At 37.5% G+C, this 24,218-nt stretch overlaps 1 protein-coding gene across 1 annotated transcript in view; it reads right to left on the bottom strand.

The window, feature by feature from the left end:
* SVEP1 (sushi, von Willebrand factor type A, EGF and pentraxin domain containing 1) overlaps window positions 1-24,218 on the bottom strand; it is a 201,862-nt gene that overhangs the window by 171,622 nt on the left and 6,022 nt on the right. The window lies entirely within an intron of this gene.

Raw genomic sequence — 24,218 nt, 5'->3', positions numbered from 1 at the left:
CTATCTATCTATCCATCTGTCTGTCTATCTATCTATCTATCTATCATCTATCTCTGTCTAAACCACTGCATGATCATACACTAAAATCCTAAGGGGAAGGAAATGTAACAGAATATGTCTTTTTCAGAGTCAATAATGGCTGACCTGCTTCCTATATTTGTTTTTCCACTGCTCCTTCAAAAAACGTAGAATTGATTCAATACTTCATCTTTTTGGACCACCCAGTACTAGCATAAAAACAGCTAGTTTTGTTGGTGTCCACAAAATACGAATTCACTAAATCTGACATTGAAACTTTATTATTTTAGGACACGTGAATTCCGTTTTACAATGGTATATGCTGTTCCTTCTCCACAGATAGAATAATAATAAAAAAAAAACCTTTTAAAAAGACATTTTATATATTGCCACTGATGCTTTGTAACACCAGACTGTAAAGTCACAGGAACTCCAGTGGTGTATCTGGCATTTAATTCAATTTGCTCTTGTTGCTTTTTACTACAGATGGGTAGAAAAGATAAAGGAGCACCAGGACATATTTTCTGGTAAGTTCTTAGAAGAAATTCCTGCTAAAAAATAAATTAATTAACTTTTTAAAAAAGAACTTCATGTTTATTGGGCAAGAATACAAGAACCACTACATGTTTTTCAGAAGGTAGGCAGGAAGAGTGACAATGGCATCCTACGTTTTGTTAAAGTGAAAAGGAGGTATTGTGATTTTTTGACCCAATAGGGTGCATGCTCGCTATAAGATCTGGATTCTCTCAGACTCTAAGATTCACGTCTGTAGAGAGCAATCTTCATTAGTATATAATCAGTGGATATTCATTATAATTCAATAATTTTTACCTAAATTAAGTTAGTGTTTGTGAGCCAAAACTGAAAGTGCTAAACTCAAATTTAAGGAAAACTAAATGAAACTAACAATGCCTCCAGAACACACCTGGAAAGCCAGCAGTCTGAGAACAGGTATTCAAACACTTCACCACACTCTTTCTCAAAAGACCAAATGAGATCAAAGAAAATTACACAGATGGTACCACACTAAAGACAGGCACAGAGGGTGCCTTCTGTGACAGAGTAGAATTGGGGATGTTACCACAGACATTCCCCAAATACACACACCAAGGGGTCCAATCCACACTCTCAAAATTCTTGACTCTTAAAGTTTAAAAAGCTGCCTTCTTGATGAATGACAGGAAGATTTGGAATGAATGCTCGGTAAGTATGAAAATTTTCCACACTCTAGACAAGAAAAAAACCTCTGAGGAGAGGAAGAGGGAAAGCGTTGGGGGATAATGAGAAATGTGAGCTCTTGCTGTGAGACCCTGAACTCTCCACACTCTCTCCACACCCCTAACTCTGTCACAGAAGAAGACATGATTGACAAGCATCCCTTTAGGCATGGAGGTCCACAGGTCCTCTTTCCATCTGGATATCTGAGATGGTGGTATGTCCCAAAGAAGTGTCGCTGGTCACAATGACAGGGGACAATAGAGCAGTGGTCCCCAACCTTTTTGGCACCTGGAACCAGTTTCCTGGGAGACAGTTTTCCATGGCCTGGGATGGGGCTGGAGGACAGTTTGGGAATGATTCAAGTGCATTATATTTATTGTGTACTTTATTTCTATTATTTTTACATAATAATATAGAATAAAATAATTATGCAGATCACCATAATGTAGAATCAGTGGGAGTGTTGAACTTATTTTCCTGCAACTGGATGGTCCCCTCTGGGGGTAATGGGAGACAGTGATGGATCATTAGATTCTAATAAGGAGCACACAACTTAGATCCCTGTATACGGTTCACAATAGTGTTCACGCTCCTATGAGAATCTAATGCCGCCATTGATCTGTGAGGAGGCAAAGCTCAGGAAGTATCAGTCCATGTCCTAGGGGTTGGGGACCCCTACAATAGACTAAAACCACTCTATTGGGTGATAAAGGAGAGGGCACCTGATAAAGCTTATATATTCCAGAGAGGTAAAGCAGGGAGAGAGTCAATGCAATTTTAAGACTCCTGAAGAAGTCTTGCAATAATAAAGGTATGACAGTAGATGACACCACAGACCTCATGAACCAACAGCGAGGTAGAGATGTGTTTCTCTCGGGCAGTATCCACGGGAAGAGATCCTGGAAGCCCTAGGAATAGCTGCATCAAAAGTGACAAAACTAACCAACAGACAAGTGGATGACCAACAAACACCATCATGACTACTGATGAGAAAACTGGGCGTCTCAGAGGATGGAAGCACAGGACATGTCAGGGCTGAGAGGTGAATATCTCCTCTTTTGCTGTAACTTTGCCCAAGCCCCAGAGCTTCAAGGCAACTACAGGGAGGAAGGGAAGAGGTACCGTTTCTCAATGTGACTTTGTTTTCAAAAGTGCCGTGCTTGAGAGACTTCTGATTTTGAGTTTGCTTAGATATGCCTACATGAGGTTTCTGTCATCAGGAGAATTGGGGTCACAAAATGTAAATTAAATTTAGTATTGGGGAAGTAGAGATTAAATAACTTTAATCAGCAGATAGTGAATGTATTTATTTTTCACACACAGAGTTTTTCTTCCTGATGAAACCTTGTGATATTTGGAAAATAAGTAAAGAAAACTTTTTGGAATCCTGCCATCACCACCTATTTAGAAGGAGAGGCAAGGGCTAGAGGTGAAGGCCAAGGTTAGAAGAGAAGGAGGTCACTTAACTCCTTTGTAACACAGTTCAAAGATATCCAGGGGAGACAGGCTCAGTATTTCCAAGGCCAAGAGCAACTTCAAACAGAAGCCTAGTCTTCTCCCTAAACGTAACTTCCCTGAAGGCAGGTATTTTTTTGTATTTTCTAAAGTCATCAAAACCCAGAGGGTAGAAGAGTGCTTGGCAAATGATACGTGCTCAATAAATATCTCTCAACAAGCAGTGGTCCATTGTGCAGCAATTCTTCCAGTTGCTCAGGCAAAAGCCTTGGAGTCATCCTTATCTCCTGTGTCTTCCTGTATCTTGCTTTAGAAAGTGTCCCAACCCCAAGCCTATTAAATACTCTCGTATGCTTTTCCTTAATGCTTATGTTTTTTAAAAATATCTCAAGTCCAAATAGATATTTTTTGTCTTTGTTGTGACATAGAGACTACTTTTATTTTTATTCAACAGGATAAGCAATTTTCCTGCAAATCATTTACTGGTTAAACTGTTCTTTCCCTGGGCAAAGTCTCTCCATTCTGGTTCATTACTCTGTTTGCTTATTCTTGGCCTACACCACCCTGTTTCGGCTGCTATAGCTTTATACTATTTTTTTTTTTTTAATCTGGTAAGGAAAGTCTACCATCTTTTTTTCTCTCTATTAAAATGTTTGTGGTTAACCTTGAATTTTTCCAGTAGAGCTTGAAAGTCTGCTTATGGAATTCTTCATTAAAATGTTTCTATCTAATCATTTGATCCAGTAATCCCACTTCTAGGAATCTATCCCAAAGATACACTGGCAGATACACAAAAATGGGTGGAACCAAGGACCAGACCCAGTGGAAATGGGCATTTTTAAAACCCCCACTGTGGTCTCCAAATACTATTACTCACAAAAAGGAACCAGAAATTGGTGAAGAAATGGGTGATTTCAGGTCTATGTCAGGGAATGTGCAAAATGAGCTTACAACATCCTCTCCTATCAGAAAACAAAGATGCTGTTCGAGATCCCTAAAAACATGCCCAGAAGAATCGGGAGCCAGCCTAAAGAGGCTCCTTCTGACCAAATAAAGGTCAGTTTGAGTATCAATAAAAATAATAATTGAAATGGTTTTAAATGCATCAAGTATAACAGACATTTATATAGATTTTTTTTTGTGTGTATATATATATTTACATTTTCAGTTAGTACACATTCCAGGGGAAAAGTGCTATTGGCATAAATAATAATTGGAATAAAGTGAAATACGCGCACGCGCACACACACACACACACACACACACGTTTTTGTTGTTGTTTTTCAGAACCACCTTTGGTTCTGAACCTTTGGGGAAAAGTCCAATTATCTGTTATGAATGACAGATAATGTTATGAAATGAGACGTTATTTGTCTTTAAAATTACACTTCTGCATATTCGAAGGGTAACTCCTAGTTCTAGTATGCCAAGATGCAGCAAGTTGTGTTTACACCATCCTTGCTGTTTACCAGGTAATAAACTTGCTTTCTGTCTGAATTGTTCCACTCTGAAGTCATAGTCTCACCTCCACAGACACCTCCCTCCCAAGCTTGTGCTCAGTTTGATTACTGTTTCTTCTACAAGATCACAGCAGTTAACTGTAAGCAAGACACTAAAAACAAGAGAATTTTCACAGAAAGGAGGAGAAGTGAAACAAAAAGGAAATTGTCTTTTCAGTGTGATATTCTCAATAGTGCCTGGCAGAGTATGTTACTATTATTAGAATTGTTAACTATTTCTTCAATGAATAGAAGAAATAGTTATTCTATACTATTATTAGAAATGTTAACTATTTCTTCAATGAATGAATTAATAAATGAGTGCAGTGGATAAACTACAGGATAGCCTGGAGCAGAGATACTTGAGTGAGTCGGTCTTGAGTGAGAAGTGTCTGTGGGTACATGCATGTGTGTATATTTTGTACAGTTTTGTACAAAAAAGATAAAATTATGTGTGCCTTTATTGTCCTTCTGAAACTAATGAATGCTATTTTGTGATATTAATCTAATGCCTGTCAATAAAATTCTTTAACATCCAGGTTAGGATTTAGCAGTGATTTCTTGCTGTACTACTCATTCATTACACACAAAACACTTCAAGCCATGATTCCATTTTTCTTCTCTTTTTACAGAGAACTGGTGAATATTTACAGGAACCATTACATCTGTTGGCAAGACAACATATTAAGCTTAAAATAGCAAGAATAGCAGGACTAGTAGTCCAAGCAAAGAATTACACAAGATCTGGGTTTGGAATGCACTTTAAGGATAGAGGAAGAGTGGGGATTTACTGAAAATAATTTTTCAGTAAATTATCGTACTTGAATAAAAACATTAATTCAATAAAAATGTTTTTATACCCCAGATTTAAGAAGTAAATAGATCTGTGGTAATGTTTGTGGAATGTAGTAGAAGCCCAGCACTCGATTCTCTTTTTAGTGTTCCTGAAATAGTTTACATCATCTGCCACCCTCTGTGAGGCATTTAAGAGGCAGAATTGTTTGGTCCAGAATACTGAATGAGACAAACCCTCCAATGCCAAAGAAAAACTCAACATGGACTTTGTATGGCAAAAGGTTATCACCATCTGTATTATATCAAGCCTCCGATTAGCTTGTATAAATATCTGGCAGGAAAGTAAGCTTCCCTTGTCCAGCAATAGTCATTAGAATGATAAAAATGCAGGGTTGTGTAACATTGTTCTAACACCCGAGATCCATCACCATTACACAAGACTGCACCCCCACCCCATGTCAGGCCACAGGAGAACTGTTTTGAAAAATGGTCTTGAAAGAAAGAGAGAGGTCATAGCAGATCTGATGTGGGGACAGTGTTTGCTCTTGGGCTCCATTAATTAAACCATGTGCCAATATCATACCAACCACAATACAACCTTAGTTGCAATTACCCATTGTAACCAGCCTTGATTGAGAATATTAACCAGAAAAGCTAATAAAGTCATCTTATTATTATTATTATTATTATTTTGAGATGGAGTCTCACTCTGTCACCCAGGCTCAAGTGCAGTGGTGTGATCTCAGCTCCCTCAACCTCTGCCTCCCGGGTTCAAGCGATTCTCCCACCTCAGTCTCCCAAGTAGCTGGGATTACAGGCATACGCCACCACACCTGGCTAATTGTTTGTATTTAGTAGAGACAGGGTTTTGCCATGTTGGTCAGGCTAGTCTCGAACTCCTGACCTCAGATGATCCACCCAACTTGACCTCCCAAAGTGCTGGGATTACAGGCGTGAGCCACCACGTCTGGCCACAAAGTCATCTTTCAAAGAACTTATCAATCTTGATGAGCCAATAGAAAAAAAAAATGTAATTAATTACTTAATTAAAGAACTGGATACAATGAACTAATACCTATTATGACCATATAAAAGCTATTCTCCAAGGAGCAGAAAATTAGTAATGTCAGTGATTCAATCTGTTTGCCCCATATATTGGTGTTAAGAAACATTTAGTCCAAACAACACACCATAAGCTGCTTGCAATACTTCACCCTTCAAACTCTAAAATTTCACCACACTTTGTTATTTAGTAAATATTTCTAATTTGAATCTCAGTTGTTCTTCAGTTCAAAGGATATTTATGGTTTTATATTTTTAAATTTTATGGGAAAAGAAGCTATTCTGTTCATTGTTTTCTGGACTTCATATATTCTAGTCTTTCTTTTTGTTTGTATCTCATCCTACTTCCAAGCTTTACTTCTATACCATTGCTTTGGGTGTAGAGGTTGTTCTCTTCTCTACTTCTAACTGAGATTGAATCCCGGCGTTGCATTTATTTTCCCTATTACAATATTTCTGTCTTTTATACAGTTCTCACTTTATTTTTTTCAGTTTCTCAGCCAGTTTTGTTTTAATTTTAGTCTATCTTCTCTTTTCTCATCTCCATTTCAAAGTTTTATTCATTTATGTTAATCACATGTAACCTCTTTCGTCTTTCTTCTTCCTTTGTTTTCTTTTTCTTTCCTTTTCTCTCTTTCTTTCATAGGGAATTCTTACACTTTATGTCTTGCATTCTACCTTTATTTTACTTAGCAGAAAATTTTCAAAGAAGCCAGATAGAGTTGCGGGTTTTCATTCTGCTTTTTCACTATCTATGAATGAAGACGTATATTCAGTCATAGTGTTTGCAACAAATGATAAACGACTAACTGGGTAAAAGTAAAATGAGTGTTGGAATTTATGGCTGTGATTTTTGCTATCTATTGTTATTAATATTATTAAAAACAAGCTGATAACCTACCCAAATAATCAGTGAAGAGGTTAACCCTCTTATTTTTAACAAATAAGCCACACTCTGTGTCTGAAAATGGAGGGCCTAGATCAGCATTGCCCAATAGAACCTTCTGTGATGCTTGACATGTCATTTGTTCTGTTTCATACAGTAGCCATTTGCCACATATGGCTTTTCAGCACTTGTAATAAAGCTATTTCAACTGAGAAACTGAATTAGTCATTTTGTTTAATTTTAATTAACTTAAATTTAAATAGACACATGTGGCTAGTGCCTACAATATGGACAGTGTAAAGCAAGATAGATACATCCTCATCCCAGGATGAAAAAACAAAATGTCGAGAGCAAGCCTATGAAAATATTCTGTAAATCCAAGATATACAAAATCAACTTGAGGATTTGGAAGAGTACATAATTTAATACTAAAATAAGAAAATAAGCATAATTGGCCTGGGGCTGTGGCTCACACCTGTAATCTCAGCACTTTGGGAGTCAGAGGCAGGCAGATTGATTGAGCCCAGGAGTTTAAGACCAGGCTGGGAAACATGGAGAAATCTTGTCTCCACAAAAAAAAAAAAAAAAAAAAAAAGCGAAACGTAGGCTGGGCATTGTGATGCACACCTATAATCCCAGATACTCAGGTGGCTAAGGTGGGAGAATTACTTGGGCCTAGGAGGTGAATGTTACAGTAAGTCAAGATGGTACCACTGCACTCCAGCCTGGGTGACAGAATGAGACCCTGTCTCAGAAAGAAAGAAAGGAAAAGAAAAGAAAGAAAAGGAAAGGAAAGGAAGGAAAGGAAGGAAAGGAGGGAGGGAGGGAGGGAGGAAAGGGAAGGAAAGGAAAGGAAAGGAAAGGAGAAAAGAAAGAAAGAAAAGCGAAGAGGCATAATAAAATGGTGCTTTCATCACTAGGATTTAGAAAGTCAAAGCCTCTATAAAAACAAGAACTGAAAGCCATAGAAAGAGAATAGGCTAAGATGAAAAGAGAGATGTTAGAAGAGGAATTTGATAAGAAATGAATGCTTGAAAACTCAAAACAATGAAAGACAGAGATCCACATTGTTCATAGGGAGATTAAAATATCAGAAATTTAAAAGGATAAAGTTTAGTACAAATTTTAGTGTAGAAAGCTGCTAATAATCTCACATAGCCATAAAAGTTTATATAAATACTACCAAACTGAATTCAAATAATAGTCAAAGAAACTTTCTCCTTTATATAAGACTTATTCCTCAAATATAAATATCTATTAAAATTAGAAAGTCTTTTGCTCCAATGCAACACAATTATTATCACAATTAAAAGGAAATAATTATCCAATATGATAAAAAGACATTCAATAAAATTAATCTCTGGTTTGCTTATGAATAAAAATTAGGAATAAAAATGTACCTCATTAGTATGATAGATTATCTATCTAAAAACAACAATGGAACATGGATGAAGCTGGAAACCATCATTCTCAGCAAACTGACACAAGAACAGAAAACCGAACACCACATGTTCTCACTTGTAAGTGGGTGTTGAACAATGAGAACACATGGACACAGGGAGGGGAACATCACACACTGGAGCCTGTCAGGGGTTGGGGGGCTAGTAGCAAGGGGTAGGGGACTGGGGAGGGATAGCATTAGAAGAAATACCTAGTGTAGATGATGGGGTGATGGATGCAGCAAACTACCATGACACATATATACCTATGCCACAAACTTGCACATTCTGCACATATGCCCCAGAACTTAAAGTATAATAAGTAATTTTTTAAAAAAAATGGAAACCATATTCAACTGTAAAAAATCAGATTTCCCAAGTATGTAAGAAATAAATCAGTAGTATTAAGTATTTTCATTATTATTTAAAACCCTTTTGAAATTTCTATCCAACATAATAAGACACAAAACCATAGAAACTGTTATATTTCTTTTTTTTTGTTTGTTTTTTAGAGACAGAGTTTCTCCATGTTGGTCAGACTGGTCTCAAACTCCCAACCTTAGGTGATCCACCTGCCTTGGCCTCCCAAAGTGCTGGGATTACAGGTGTGAGCCACCATGCCCAGCTGAAAGTGTTATACTTCTTAAAGCTTCTGCTCCTTCTCACAAAATCACAATTAGAAAGAAAAGAACAAACTGGAAAATATATGTATTATGCTTATCAAATATAGTATTAATGTTTTTTAAAAAATAAATAATTTGTTTAGATCTCTAAGGAGGAAAAAGGAGAAAAAATAACAAAAATACAGTTGAGCATTTTTGACCAAACAAAACAAAGACCAAAAAAAGAAACTGTATTTGCAGAAAATATGAAAAATGTTTAACTTCACTAATACCAAAATAAAGTAAGTTTAAAAATAGTAACACTGTTTTTTTAACTTCAAAATTTCAAAATATGTAGGAAAACAGATATTTTTGTAGGAGCCACTAGACTATAAGTGAGACTCGAAGTTCTGAGTTCACATGATACTGTCCAAAGGAGCATAGAAGAGAAAATTTGGAAATGGCAAACAACAAACTATAACATAGAAGTAAATAAAAAACCCTAAAGACACTATCAGGAGACAGTCAACATTTTGAAGTACAGTCATGCATCAATTAATAATGGAGATACCTTCTGAGAAAAGCCTCATTAGGCAATCTTGTTACTGTGTGAACATCACAGACTGTGTTTACACAAACCTGGATGGTATAGCCTACTATACACCTAAACTGTATGGTGTAGCCTATTGCTTCTTGGCTAAAAACCCTTACACTATGTTACAGTACTGAATACTGTGGAAACTTATGACACTATGTTAAATGTTTGTGTATCTAAACATGGCTATATGTCCAGCTCTGATTTTTACTAGTTCTTCAAACTGTAGATCAAAGTTTCCTCTTTTAAACTTTCCCAAATTCTTCTGCTATGCATAAAATCAGTGCCCCTATTTACATTCCACTACATTAACCCCATCATAATAAATTCTTGTAGGTCTGGCTATATCCCAAGCCAGATGGCAAGATATTCTATGGCAGGAATTGAATCTTCTATTCTCACGCTATTGATAACAAAGAATAACGATGAAGTAAGATAATGAAAGCAACTGCCTTAATTTTTGCTACCTGTATGTCCACCGTGCAGAATAAACTAATACATTCTAGGTCAAAAATTTGTTAGTAAATTCCATCCTGCAATCATGAAATGGAAATTCATATGAGTATTATATGTAAATTTATTTTACCAGATCCATATTGAGCATCTATCCTATAACAGGCACTGTGCTAGGTATTTACCAATTGTATTATTTGATAAAACAATAGAACCATTAACTAAAACCAAGTAAGTCAATAAATAGACAAAACAATGACAAAAGTATAAACTGGAAAGAGTATTCTGCAGTAATTGAGCTTTCCTATTTATACCGTAATATTAAGTCAGGCACATTTAGTATGCTTCATTTACTTTAAGTATTTACTTGAGCTTCATAGACTGAAAGTCTAGAAAGAAAGAAAAATGTTGGTTGGCCCTATAACATTTAGGCTATTTATTATAGTCTAGCCAAATTACAGAAGAACCAGAGGGTCAAAGAAGAACTAAGTCTCAAATTTATGGTCACAAGGTTTTCCACCCACATACATGTTTTAGTTATTAAACATGAATACAAATCATTTTGAAATGAACCCATAGGGACAGTACAGCAAATTGGGAAATGATATGCACAGGAGTTGATGAGTAGCAGACTTAATTAAAACAGTTTTAAAAAAGTATGCAGAAGACCAAACAAATTTCTAATAGTGACAAATTCCACCATTTAGAATAAAGACACTTAGGGAATAAGGAAAGTCTGAATAGCAAAAGAAAGTCAACAGAAATCCAAATGAAAATTGGACAGAAATGACACATTATTCTTAAACAAATTGCTAATTTATTATAGGATAAAAAATCAAATTTAATTTTATTATCAATATTGTTATGAGTAAGTCTATCATTTTCACTTGAGATGTTAAATTCCTATCCAATATAACCAAGTAGCATTTAGTCCAAAAAGTCAAAGATATTAGAGAAATTATTCACATGCTAATGTCAAGAGGTCAAAGGAGAAAGTATGATAATCTCAAATGGCCCCAGTATCATATGGTTATTTTGGCATCAGTGTATGATTCAACAAACAAATTAGGCAAAGAACAGAGAGGTGCTTACTTAATATGACCAAGAGAGCTATCATAAACCAATGGCCAAAATAATGCCTGAAGCATTCTCATTAAATTCAAGAACAAGGCAAGAATGCCTCATCACCTTTTTTTTTTTTGAAATGGAGTTTTGCTCTTATGGCCCAGGCTGGAGTGCAGTGGCACAATCTTGGCTCACTGCAACCTCTGCCTCCCAGGTTCAAATGTTTCTTCTGCCTCAGCCTCCCAAGTAGTTGGGATAACAGGCGCCTTCCACCACACCCATCTAATTTTTTGCATTTTTAGTAGAGACAGGGTTTCATCATATTGGCCAGGCTGGTCTCAAATTCCTGACCTCTGGTGATTCACCAACCTCGGCCTCCAAAAGTGCCTATCACTTTTATGTGAGAAGTTTAGCTGTTGTCACAAGGCAAGAAATATAAATAAGTATTAAAAAAACTCAATCATACTTTAGATAAAAGAGAATGAATTGCAAGATAATACTGAGAGGTGTTGAGAAAGATTTATATTCAGGAATAACTACTTCAACTGCAAAATTTTGCAGTAACAAGTGACCAGCAATAGGAGATTTCTAAAATTCAATTGTGGTATATCTACATGAAAAAATATACTTGAAAGGTAATTTTATGAGAATCTATTGTATGGAAAAATTTTCATTATGCAACTTTAAAAACAAAAACTATAGCATGTACTTTTACTACATATGTCATATAATTACATATGCCCACACATATATAAAAAGAGACAAAAACTGTTATTTTTATTATATTTTCCTGCTTTATCTAAACTATTAATTTGTATATTATTTCCATAAAAAGGAAAATAAGCAAAAATTATTTGTAGAGAAACATGCAAATAGAAGAAAGTAAAGACTTTTAACAGTTACCCTTGAATTAAATTTATTCACAAGTGTGTAAATAAATTTTACAATTTACAGGGCCTTTGCAAATGTATTTGCCAAATTCACAAAGAGTGAAGGCAACCATCCTCTGTTGTCTACATGGATTGGATATTCACTTAATTGGCTTAAACAAAGATTTACTGGATGTACATAGGAATATTTTTTCCAACCCAAAAGTAGGGAAAAGAGCTGGGTCTCAAGAGGGATTGAGACCAGGAACAAACAAGCCAGTAGAAGCTATGGTGGCTACTCCCTCCAACCTTACATTTATTTCCTCTGCAGTTACATAGTATGTTGTCTCCACTTCTCTTTATATATCTTCTTCATTTACTCTTCCTTATATGGATGGGATTTCTATGGTTCTCTGTATAGCCTTAACTCTGTATATTACCTGCCTACTGCTAACAAAACCAAAAAACACCTGCTGTCTCATGGCTCTTTATGCCCTAATTCAAATTCCCAGGAAAAAGAATATAAATGAACTATCTCAATCTCTGGATTTCCACCTGCAATCCAAACAGAAAGAGACCTCATGGGTAGGCAACAGATTGAAGAGGGTGGGCATGATACTCAGTGAAAGTGGCTCTTGACATGAGCTACAAAGAGAAGAAATATGCTATGCTTAGACTTAGCTAGTACTGCAAAAAATACGAGTTATCAGGAGAAGAAATAATTTAATGCTATGCTTAGGCTTAGCCAGTAGAACAATTATTTTGGAAATGTATCAGGTCAAACTGTTCTCCCAAAAGAGCACCAAATGCCAGGAAGCATGTGCAGAGACTGGGAGAATTCAAGTGTAAAAATACTACTGAGAAAGAAGAAAAATGTTACTTATGATTCAAAGCTGTTAGAAAAGAAAAAAATGTCTTCTTACCAGGTATTGTAATACTTACCATAAAGAAAAAGTTTAGCAGGAATTTAGAACATACAAAAGACATGGAAAATCTAACCATTATCTTGCAAGTACTTAGGCTTCATTAACAAGGCAATTCTGGAAGGCTTCAGAGAGCCAAGTATATTTGAAATCAAATCTGACACAAGGAGGATACAAAGGAGTGGAGGTTAAAGGGAGACTTTTTAAGTTCATGAACTTACCGTGCACTTTCTTTGTTATAGTTACCTTAAATTCATTTTAAAAAAACACATTTAATTTGTGCCATTTATTAGCATTCCAAATAAATGACATTTGGAAGTTTTTATGTTTTTTTTTTTACTTGTTTGTGTGATTAACCACATGACCACATAAATAAACCATTATGGAGCAAAATATTCTGTGTTTCTTATCTTTAAAAAACTGAAATTAGGCTGGGGGCAGTGGTTCACACCTGTAATCCCAGTACTTTGGGAGGCCAAGGCAGTGGATCAGGAGGTCAAGAGATAGAGCCCATCCTAGCCAACATGGTAAAACCCTGTCTCTACTGAAAATACAAAAATCAGCTTGGCATGGTGGTGCACACCTGTAGTCCCAGCTACTCAGGAGGCTGAGGCAAGAGAATCACTTGAACTCAGGAGGCAGAGGTTGCAGTAAACCGAGATCACACCACTGCACTCCAGCCTGTGTAAGAAAGTGAGACTCCATATCAAAAAACAACAACAACAACAAACCCCTGAAATCAAACCCCAAGTGATTTAGGAATGAGTTCTATTCATAGATTAGAAGATTAATTATCTGTATATAAATTATCAATCAATGACAGTAGTAATATTTATGTACACATCTTTCAAATGTGTTGACTTTTAAAATTATTTTGAATAAAATGTAGTCTCTGGTGGATTAAAAAATTCTTCAATTTAGTTCTATGCTTCTTCTTACAACAGGCACAGTGTTCTTTAAACATGCATTGGATATATAAATGAATCTCGTTTATTACCTACCATACTTGAAGAAAGATTTTAGTAAGCATTGATGATCATGGAGCTAATTGCTACAGCAAGGTTTTCAGGGTTTTTTTTTAACCTGAAGAAAGTAATAAAATAGTCAAAAGGAGTTTTTTTTTTCCTTTTGTGAAATGGGATAGTGTATGAAAAGAAGAGGAATGTTCTGATACAGGGGAACACCGAGTATCTCGGATTAGGATAAATTGAATTTAACTGGAAGACCAAGTCTTATACTGAGGTTTGGCATATAAATTTACAAACTTAAGTGTGGGCTGAATGATTAAGAGTAATACTTAAGGTCACTTAGGACTAAAAGAAAATTTGATTTTTCCTTGGGTCACATTTTATTTCAATAAAGGTGGGCGGTGGAGTGCTGACCTTGTATGAAAAGAACCTCAGACCTCAGAAAGCTAGATAAATAAAAAGGACAGAGGCAGGGATCTTGCAGCTAAAAGATATGATCTCCTATTGCCTCAGAGGCTTGGTCTCTGCAAGGACTGGTAGAAATATCTATTAAAGTATGTGAGGTGGGAGATGCCAGCTGATATGTTTATATCATATAAGAATGGCATCTGAGAGAGGGTGAAGTGGGTATGAGATAAGGGTGGTCAGCTGGGATTATGAGGCAACTTAGACATTGCCCATTCAAATGACAATCTCCAAACATCCCCTTCTCTTAGTCCTGTATCTGCTCCAGCCTGCCTTCTGCTTCGTCATGGGCATACCCAAGTCCCTTTCACGCCCAAGTCCCTTTCACAGCTGCCCTCTCTGCCTCCTGACTTTGCAATGAACTTCATTGGTGAGCATGTATCAGTGTGTCTTGCATCTACTAGGTCTTCCGACAACATGACATAGAGGTAGTTTTGCATGGTGGTTAAGAATTTAGACTTTGGCCCAGACTGCCTGAACTTGAATCCTCATTCCTCAACTTAACCAGTAGTATAACCTGGTTGAGTTACTTACATTCTCTATGGTTCAGTTTCTTCATCTGTGTTTTACAAGTAATAATTATAACCTAACTAGCCAGGTGCAGTGACCGACATTTGTAATCCTAAGACTTTGGGAGGCTGAGGCAGGTAGATTGCTTGAGCCCAGGAGTTTGACACCAGCCTGGGCAACATGGCAAAAACCACATCTCTACAAAAAATACAAAAAAATTAGCCAGGTGTGGTGGCTCAACCTGTAGTCCCAGCTATTCCAGAGGCTGATGTGGGAGAATCACCTGAACCGGAGAAGTTGAGGCTCCAGTAAGCCATGATGGTGCCACTGCATGCCAGCCTGGGTGACAGAGCAAAACGCTGTCTCAATAATAATAATAATAATAATTAATAAATAATAACAACCTAAGTAAGAAGGCTTGCTATTGTGAAGATTTAATAAATTCAGAAGGGAAAGTTCTTAAAGTCGTGCCTGACAAGTAGTAATCATTCATTACCATATAACATGATTCATCCAAAGAACTTTCAACATGTTGCTAGATCACGTCTGTCAAGGAGATAAACCAATTACAATGCAACCAACATTTCACACAGAACAGTGAATGAAAGCTAGTAATCATGCTTGTTACTGAGAGGACATGGGATTAGGAAAAACGGTGACCACACAACTCCATCTGAGTCAAAAAGTAGGTGGTAATGCTCTTGGTAGAACAGCAGAAAAATAACTATTTGAATCTGTGCAATGCTGAGGAGAACATTATAGGAGTGGTTAAAGGGCAGTTGTGACAGTGACATGGAGAGGGGATATGAATTGAAAAGCCCAGATCCTGCGGATTTCCTCTAAACTCACTGGATGAGCTTCTCTCTCCAGAGGTGCCGTAAGGTTTACCTCCTTGATCACATTTTGGAGAAAAACAGGTAGAGTCCACATCTGCCTGAGATCCTTCTAAATTCTCTCAGGAAAGTGATCTGAAGGATGAATTTGCTAAAATTATCCTATCATTTCAAAAGTCAAGCATCCACTGAATAGTCTTTTGAGGAGATGTAAGAACTATTTTGTTTCAGTTATTTGCAACAGAAACAAATTCAGGAAAACACAATATAATGTTTGATATACTAAAATGAAATGTGCTAAAGATAGGTCTTTTCAAGAACTCTAAAGTTTTAATGAATATCCTTTTCTAGGTCTTGGTGGAGGTATAAAGTCAAATAAGATGTGATCTTTGCCCTAAACAAGCAGAAGGAAGATAACAAATGCCACAAGATAGTTATATACCACGTACACACATCTCTGTAATTTTCTTATTTACTATATCCCTACCGTATTTCCCCACATTTTGGGAAAATATCAAATTGGTGAATACATATTACTCTGCAAAATTCCCACAAGAACCATACTGCTGTGACTTCAGCCATCTTTGCCTATTAAATTTTGATACTCGGCCTCCTGCCATGAAACCATAGGAGAAAGAGGGAATATTGAAAGAGAAAAAGTGAAAAATAAAAGAAAATTAAGAAAAAGGTATTGGTGCTTTCTGTGTTTGTGGACTCTCAAATGCCAGCCCACGTGTGAGTTCTTTGAAGAACTCATCACGTTTTCTCAGATCCCACTTCCAGCACTGCACCCAGTAATTTCTTACTGCTGGAGCTGTCTGCTTAGTCGGCAATAAAGTGATGCCAGTTGAGCTATTATCCATAGTTCTTCCCCCTGGAAATGTCACATATCCTTGTTCTGCCAAATATTGATAGTGCAGGCTGGTCCTCTTAGCCTCCCTTTTGAGTTGCCACAGCAGACTCTGCTGATGGCCCACCCAGACTTCCCACACCAGCATCCGCATCTCTGCCTGAGGGCTTTGTTAAGTGCCTGAAGACAACTCTGCCTAATTGCAGGGGACAGAAAAGTGACAGAGAATGAGGTAGTCGCTAAATACCTGAGATCTATGCCCCTTGAGTTGTGATAATTCTAAGGCCTGAAGTCCACACTGGCTCCCAGTGTTCCCCAGTGGAATTAAGAACCAACTACAGTTTTATGTTGCTGTTGGCTGGCTTCCTTTCCTTGTCTCATTTCCCTACTCTCCCATCAATGTTTACTAGGACCAACTCCCAAATAAGCTATGTACAGTAGAATCCTCATCTTAGGTTGTGCTTCTGGCAAAAGTTAGATGCAGACGTCAGATGTGTCTCCAGCTCACTTCGAGGCACAGGGGGCAAATCAAGGTTCCTGCTCAAGTTCTAAGAGTGCACATAGTTTACGACATTGAACTTACATTATACAGAGTTTTATATACTCATGGTAAACACACACAGAGTGCGTGATGAACATTCTTTCATAGGGAACTTTGTTTATCTCAGATTATTTTCTTATGAGAAATTCCTTGATTGGTAAATAGTTTTAGGATTTATACTTTTATTGTGAACATACTGACAATTTACCATATTGCTCTGGAAATATAATGCCAATTTCTTAAATATGTAGACAAATTGTGAATGTTCTATGTTCAGAGAAAAAGGCCCATAAAGAGGAAGATCTCAAAGGCACAAGAAAGAAGGGGAAATGCTTGGTAAACGGTCTACCTTGCTGAGGGAAGGGACCCTTACTCTGATAAATGTAAGAAAATAAGGATGATTACAAATGCACAAATTTATGGCTTGAACTAGGGAAAATTTAAGAGTTTATAGCTAATAAAATTAGAAGTGTTGGTATTTTAACCATATACATACACAAATACACATTTTAAACATCATCTTTGAAATTAGAAAGACAGGCCAGGAGTGGTGGCTCATGTCTATAATCCCAGCACTTTGGGAGGCCGAGGTGGGAGGATCACTTGAGCCCAGGAGTTCAAGACAAGCCTGGGCAACATGGCAAAACCCTGTCACTACAAAAAACACAAAAATTAGCCAGGCATAATGGTGTGAGCCTATAGTCCCAGCTACTTGAGAGGCTGAGGTGGGAGGATACCACAGGAGGCTGAGGCTGCAGTGAGCCATGATCACGCCATTGCACTCCAGCCTAGGAGACAGAGTGAGAACTTGTCTCAAAAAAATAAAATTAAAAATAAGATGAAATTAGAAAACAAACATACATATTTTGCATTAGCAACTGGTACATCCTATTTGCTGGTGCTGTAGGATGGGCAATTTAAAAAATCGAGGTTATTGGGAGTGTTTTAGCAGGAATTAAGAAAATAGTTCACCAAACTCATGTCCTCAAAATCTATTTTATATACCCTGGCAGTAGCTTACAACTGGAAAAATATTTAACTTGGTGTTGTTACTTTTTCTCACTAAATGACTCAATTATGTAGTAAGTCCTGCTAAGAACTTCCCTTAAAATTTTTTCTCTATTTATCTTGTAGGAATTAAATTTTTCCTTAATTACTTTTAAATTACATTTATTCACATGTAAAACAAGGTAGCTATCACTATTTCAATAGCTGTAGTAATTAGAATCTACCTTCAAGCTTACAGCTTTCACATTTAGTGCAGCTATGACATAACTATATGCTCTGAATTTGAGAAATCTTTATTGCTTCACCCTTTACAGAAATAAACTGTCAACTTCTTGAGGGACCTCATGCCAAAGACATATGGCAGAGAAGATGAATACTTTAAAAATCTTACACAAAGATAAGAAAATGCATCTACTGATGTTTCACATACTGCATTTTCTGTCTATCATTCCCGTCAAGTGAAGCATTGTAACAACATATGTGCTATACAACAACTCTCACAGAGTTTTTCCTATCCACAGCTGGCCTCCAAACTAGAGCAGGTTACTGTATGGAAGCAGACTCTGACTCTCTGCCAGAAATCCAGTCTTCAAACGACCTGGAGAGATTTAGAGAACAGCCTTTAAAATCTATGGGAAGTGCAGAGACGATACATAATAGGAAATTCCTTTTAAGGTAGACATGTCTTCACCTGGCAGTTTACTAGAGAAAAGCTGAAGAAGAATCATGTCTTCCTGAAAAATTTTTATTTGTATTTATCAAATTAACACTAAAGTATTAATTTTATTTTGTAGTATACAATTTTCCCTGTCTCTATCAGTATCATCTTTTATTTGTGAGTGAGTATCATATTATATAGAAGTTCTGACTTCTGGGAAACTAAGGTAAGAAGTTTCTGTTGCATATGTGTGTGTGTGTGTGTGTGTGTGTGTGTGTGTGTGTGTGTGTGTATATACACATATATGTATTGTTTGTTTGTTTGAGACAGAGTCTTGCTCTGTCACCCAGGCTGGAGTACAGTGACGCGATCTCAGCTCACTGCAACCTCTGCCTCCAGGGTTCAAGTGATTCTCCTGCTTCTGCCTCCCAAGTAGCTGGGATTACAGGTGTGCATCACCAAGCTTGGCTAATTTTTGTAGTTTTAGTACAGACGGGGGTTTTACTATGTTGGCCATGCTGGTCTCAAACTCCTGATCTCAGGTATCTGTCTGCCTTGGCTTCCAAAAGTGCCGGGATTACAGGCATGAGCCACCAACCCCAGCCATACCAATATTTAAATGAGTTGCTTAGAAACTTTGATAGTTTTTACTAAAAGAAGCATCATCTGCCCCAAGGACTAAGGTATCTTCAGTTAGTCACTTCCAGACTCTGCTATTTTTATCCTGGCAAGGCCAGTGGCATTTGAGGAAGAAATGGAATGGGATTTCCCATCATCTCCCATCTTCCTGGATAGACATACACTCTTCCTGACTGGTATGGCAAAGTTTTTTTATTTTATTTTATTTTTTTCAGACAGAGTCTCACTCTGTCACTCAGGCTGGAGTGCAGTAGCACAATCTTGGCTCACTGCAACCTCCGCCTCCTGGGTTCAGGTGATTCTCCTGCTTCAGCCTCCTTAGTAGCTGGGATTACAGGCACCTACCACCAAACCCAGCTAATTTTTGTGTTTTTAGTAGAGACCGGGTTTCACCATGTTGGCTAGGCTAGTCTGAAACTCCAGACCTCAGGTGATCTGCCCACCTCGGCCTCCCAAAGCGCTGGGATTACAGGCGTGAGCCACTGCGCCCGGCCAGGACGGCTCTTTACCTGCTTAGCATCCACATTTTCTTTCTTCTTCAGCAATAAATCTCCATAAAACTAAGGGTGAGCATGAAACCAAGTGTTTCCCAATGAGATCTCTGTGGAAGTACTGCATGGACTGCCACAGAGTCTCCTTAAGCATATGACTGCCTCTGTCCTTTTCTCCTTCTCGGCATGTGGAATGAGCCCCTGATGGTAGGAGCTCCAGCAGCCATCTGAGACCACAAGGCGACCTGATATTGAAGGAGGAGAGCTGAAAATAAAGAACTGGATCCCTGAAGATATTTCGGACCTGTCATTTTTCCTCTGAATTTTCTACTCAAGACAATTTGAGAAAGAAATAGATGTCCATCATGTTTAAGCTAGTGGTACCTCAGATTTTCTATTATATCCAGCTAAGCTACTCCCAGCCACTTCATTCATTCCAGTTTATACCATCTAGAGGGTTTATACCATCTCAGCCTCTGCCAATGATTGTTCCATGTCAGACCATTGAATGGCAATCAAGGATCACAAAATGAAATTCTAAATGCCAAGTGGAGACTTCAATGAGCTGAAAGAGTACACACCCAGAATTGCTACACACCCAGAGTCAGCCCAAAAGTCAGATTTTGAAAACATGCTATCTCCTGATTTTAAAATGTGTGATTAAATTATATACACATATATACACACACATACACACTCACACACATATGCCAAGTGAAATGCACCCTGGGATTGAATATGACCTTACAGCCATGATTTACATTTTCTGATTTACATTGGCTTTATATCTTGTGTAACAGTTTAGCAGCCCTGGAAATGGCATCCCCTACTTCTCCCTAGCTTTGGAAACCTACCTCACAAAGGTAAGATATAGGGAAAGAGGGGGCACAAAAAGACCAGGTGATAAATCAGAAGACTGGATAGACTGTCTTTGGCATTTACTTAGCTATGTGATTTGTGTTTAATTATAGTCATTGTTAAGACAAATCCCCTCTGTGCACATTTGTATCATTAGGTCATTGGTGGAGAATTTGCCTACGCTTTGGCTACAGCTGTGAGGGAGGACAAAGCAGTTGGCTCTCTCCATGTGTCTAAGCATTCACAGTCTTTAACCAAGCATTTTCATGATGTATTTCAACCAAACAGAACATAATACTGGCAGCCAGTAATAATAAGTGCCTTTAACAGTAGCAGTAGGCGCACATTCTTATTACATACCCGCATCCTATATGCAAGAAATAACAAAATTAATAAATAAAATACATGTAATGCTAGATTAGAAAGAAATTTGAATTTAACATTTAAGCATTATTCACTCTCTCTTCAAATTAAAAAGTTTAGGCCAACCACAGTGACTCATACCTGTAATCCCAGCACTTTGGGAGGTTGAGGTGGGCAGATCACTTGAGCCCAGAAGTTCAAGACCAGCTTGGCCAACATGGCAAAAGCTCATCTCTACTAAAAATATAAAATTTATCCAGGTGTGAAGCCAAGATGGCACCACTGCACTACAGCCTGAGTGACAGGGGGAGACCCTCTCTTTCTCTCAAAAAAAAAAAAAAAAATGAATTTGAGTACTATTTTTTTTTTTTTTGTCTGAGAAATACATATGAAGTCTGGAATTGTTGTAGGTACTTAGGATTTATTTATTCATTATTCATTCATTCCCTTCCATTCCACTCCATTTATACTTACAATGTTCTGATAAGATTGAAAAAGAGATTCCTATATAATACCAGGGACGATTTCAGAATTGTTTAAAAGGTTAAGAAGCATAAAGGAGAGAACATTTCCAGACATACATTTGGAAATATATCTTTTCAACATAAAGAACTTAGCTTCTGCAACAGCGAGTGAGTCTTGATGTTAAACCTATCTTCTGAGTGTGGAACAGCTGAGGCCACTGCAGATTACCTGAATGTCCCTACCCCTTCCTACAGGAAAGGAGAACCCAAACTTTCCTTATTACTTTGGCACTGGGGCCATCAGAAGAGACCACTGCAAAACATACAAAGGTTATTATCAGCCTATTGTATGAACCCTAGTGGCATCTCACAGATCTTCACGGTTTATTAGAAAACATAAAAGCAGACACTTTCTTCCCATGAGCCTGGGAGAGAAGATTACTCTCCAGGTAAAGGTGTGAATGTCTACAAGTGTGAACACATCGTGGATGATACTCTTTCCCTGAAGCTAGGAAGCACTTCCGCCCATTTAGTCCCAATCCTCTAACCATCTGAAGCTTGGATTTTTGGCGAGACAGAGCATTCCCCACCAGAGAATCATATTTCTGGAATTCTGGAACAATGAGGAAAGCAGTCTTTTTCTTTTCAAAGGAAACCTCATGTTACGTTTGCTTAACGGATATTTAGCAAAAGCAAAGTAGAAATGAGGGGCTCTGGTTTTATTTTGATGTGAAATACGTAGGATTAAGAAGAGCCTGGCATTTACAGTGGGGCCAATCCAAACATATTAACTTTAGAAAAGGTAACTTATAAACACATGGCAGGAAGAAAAACCAAACGGAAAGGTCATTATGAGATAATGACTCCCCTGGAACAAACAGCTGAAGAGCTTTTTATTAATTCTGCAAAAGGATTTCGTGTAATTAAGTTCAAGGTGTTAAACTTTCCCCCAGGCTACTGATTTTGTACTAATGACAGAATTCGCTGCTTTAGTCCTTGAGCTCTTTGAAGAGTGCTAGGGGGTGGTGCCTGAAGAGAAAATGTCTATCCTGTATTTTATTCATTCAAATCAAGTGTGATAATGGTGAGTACCCATTCATATACTAGCCCTTCAGTTGTCTAATTCTGACACCAAATAATAATCATTTAAAAAGTGAAGCAACTCTGTTATCCTTTTTGTTTAGTCAATCCCATCTGCTGAGAAATAACAACAAATTTCATGTTGTTAAAGAAAATTCTACATCTCATGGTTTTTATGTAAGAGGAATAAGATGTCTGTCTGAGAAGTAACTGTGTGCTTGCAAGGTGTGGCTATGTACTATACATGTTTATGTGCTGTTTGCCTGTGATTGTGGCCATGCACAGTTGTGTGAGCATTCAGTTTCACACACAAAAGGATCGATAAACTAATTTTTCCAGGGAGTAATTAATAACCTCAAAAATGTTCCTGTGATTTTCAGTTTCACACAAAGGCTAGGCCACAATAAGTTGTAATATTACCATTCTGTGCACACACGTGGGAATCTGATGAATGATCTCATTTCCATGACGAAATGCACAAAGTTCTGTGTCAAAACCCACACAAGATAGTTTACCATTTTCAAACTAATTCTGCAGCCAAATACTTCTGCCTGATCCCTATGCAAAACTTCAAGCCTCAATCAACACCATTTCCAAACGCTGATTGTCTCCTACCAATTTTCTCTAAATCTTATATTTTAATTATATCTAAGAATGCTCATCAGAGGCTTGGAAAAGTTACAATGAAGACATGTAGGCTTCCAGGTTAGACAGGGACTGAGTCCAGCTGATCTTCTTTTGTACCTTCTCATAGCTAGCCCAACCAAAATGAGGAAAAATAAATAAATAAAAATAAAGTCAAAGGGAAGATACAAACTTTTGAGAAATTCTGCTTGTTAGATTACAAATGGATCCAGGCTGAAGAGTAGCACTGGGAACCTTGTTGGCAATTCCACTTTCCAAGACAGGATGTAGTACTTGGAAGGGGAAAGCTGAAGACAGAGTAGATCTGGAGGGGAGGACTGTGTATTCGACTCATTACCCATTTCACTGTTTTGGATCAACATTCTCAGAGGCTCCGGGCAAGTCTGGCCAAACCAAACAGAGGAGCTGGTACATGGCAGGTTTTTCCCTGATGCAGCGGGGTTCTTCCTTGATGGAGTAGACCATGGCATTAGGAATAAGGCCAGCCATCTGGACCTCATGAGTACTTAGAGTGGAGACCAGGTGCAACAGGGAGCTAGCACTGTAAAACTATACCCTGCCTGGTTTGACTGCTTCAACACACAGAGAACATTTTTAGGGTAGCTGTTTCATCTCTTAAAAGCACAAACCTTTAAACCTTCATAAGCAATGAAAACAGCACAAATGAAAAGCAAAATAGATTCAATAGATTAATAAAACGTTTGTTGCCATCACCCTGAACAAAAGAGCTAAGACAAAAATATTTGCCACATACTTGGGTACCCACAGCTGAGGGTTAATACCATTAAGATTTAAAGAGAGTTTGCAAATCAATAACAGAGAGAACCACCCCCAGTTAAAAACTGGATAATAATCCTCAAATATCTTACAGAAGAGCTATACATGGACAATAATACATTTTTTAAATATTCAGCCTCACTAATAGGGAAATGCAATTTAAAATGGGACTCCATTTCTCACTTAAGA

Source organism: Aotus nancymaae, unplaced genomic scaffold, assembly GCF_030222135.1.
Source record: "Aotus nancymaae isolate 86718 unplaced genomic scaffold, 86718_ANA_hifiasm-v0.15.2.pri h1tg000003l, whole genome shotgun sequence".
Taxonomy (NCBI): Eukaryota; Metazoa; Chordata; class Mammalia; order Primates; family Aotidae; genus Aotus; species Aotus nancymaae.
The sequence above is the reverse complement of the archived record's forward strand: the minus strand, read 5'-3'. Positions and strand labels throughout refer to the sequence as shown.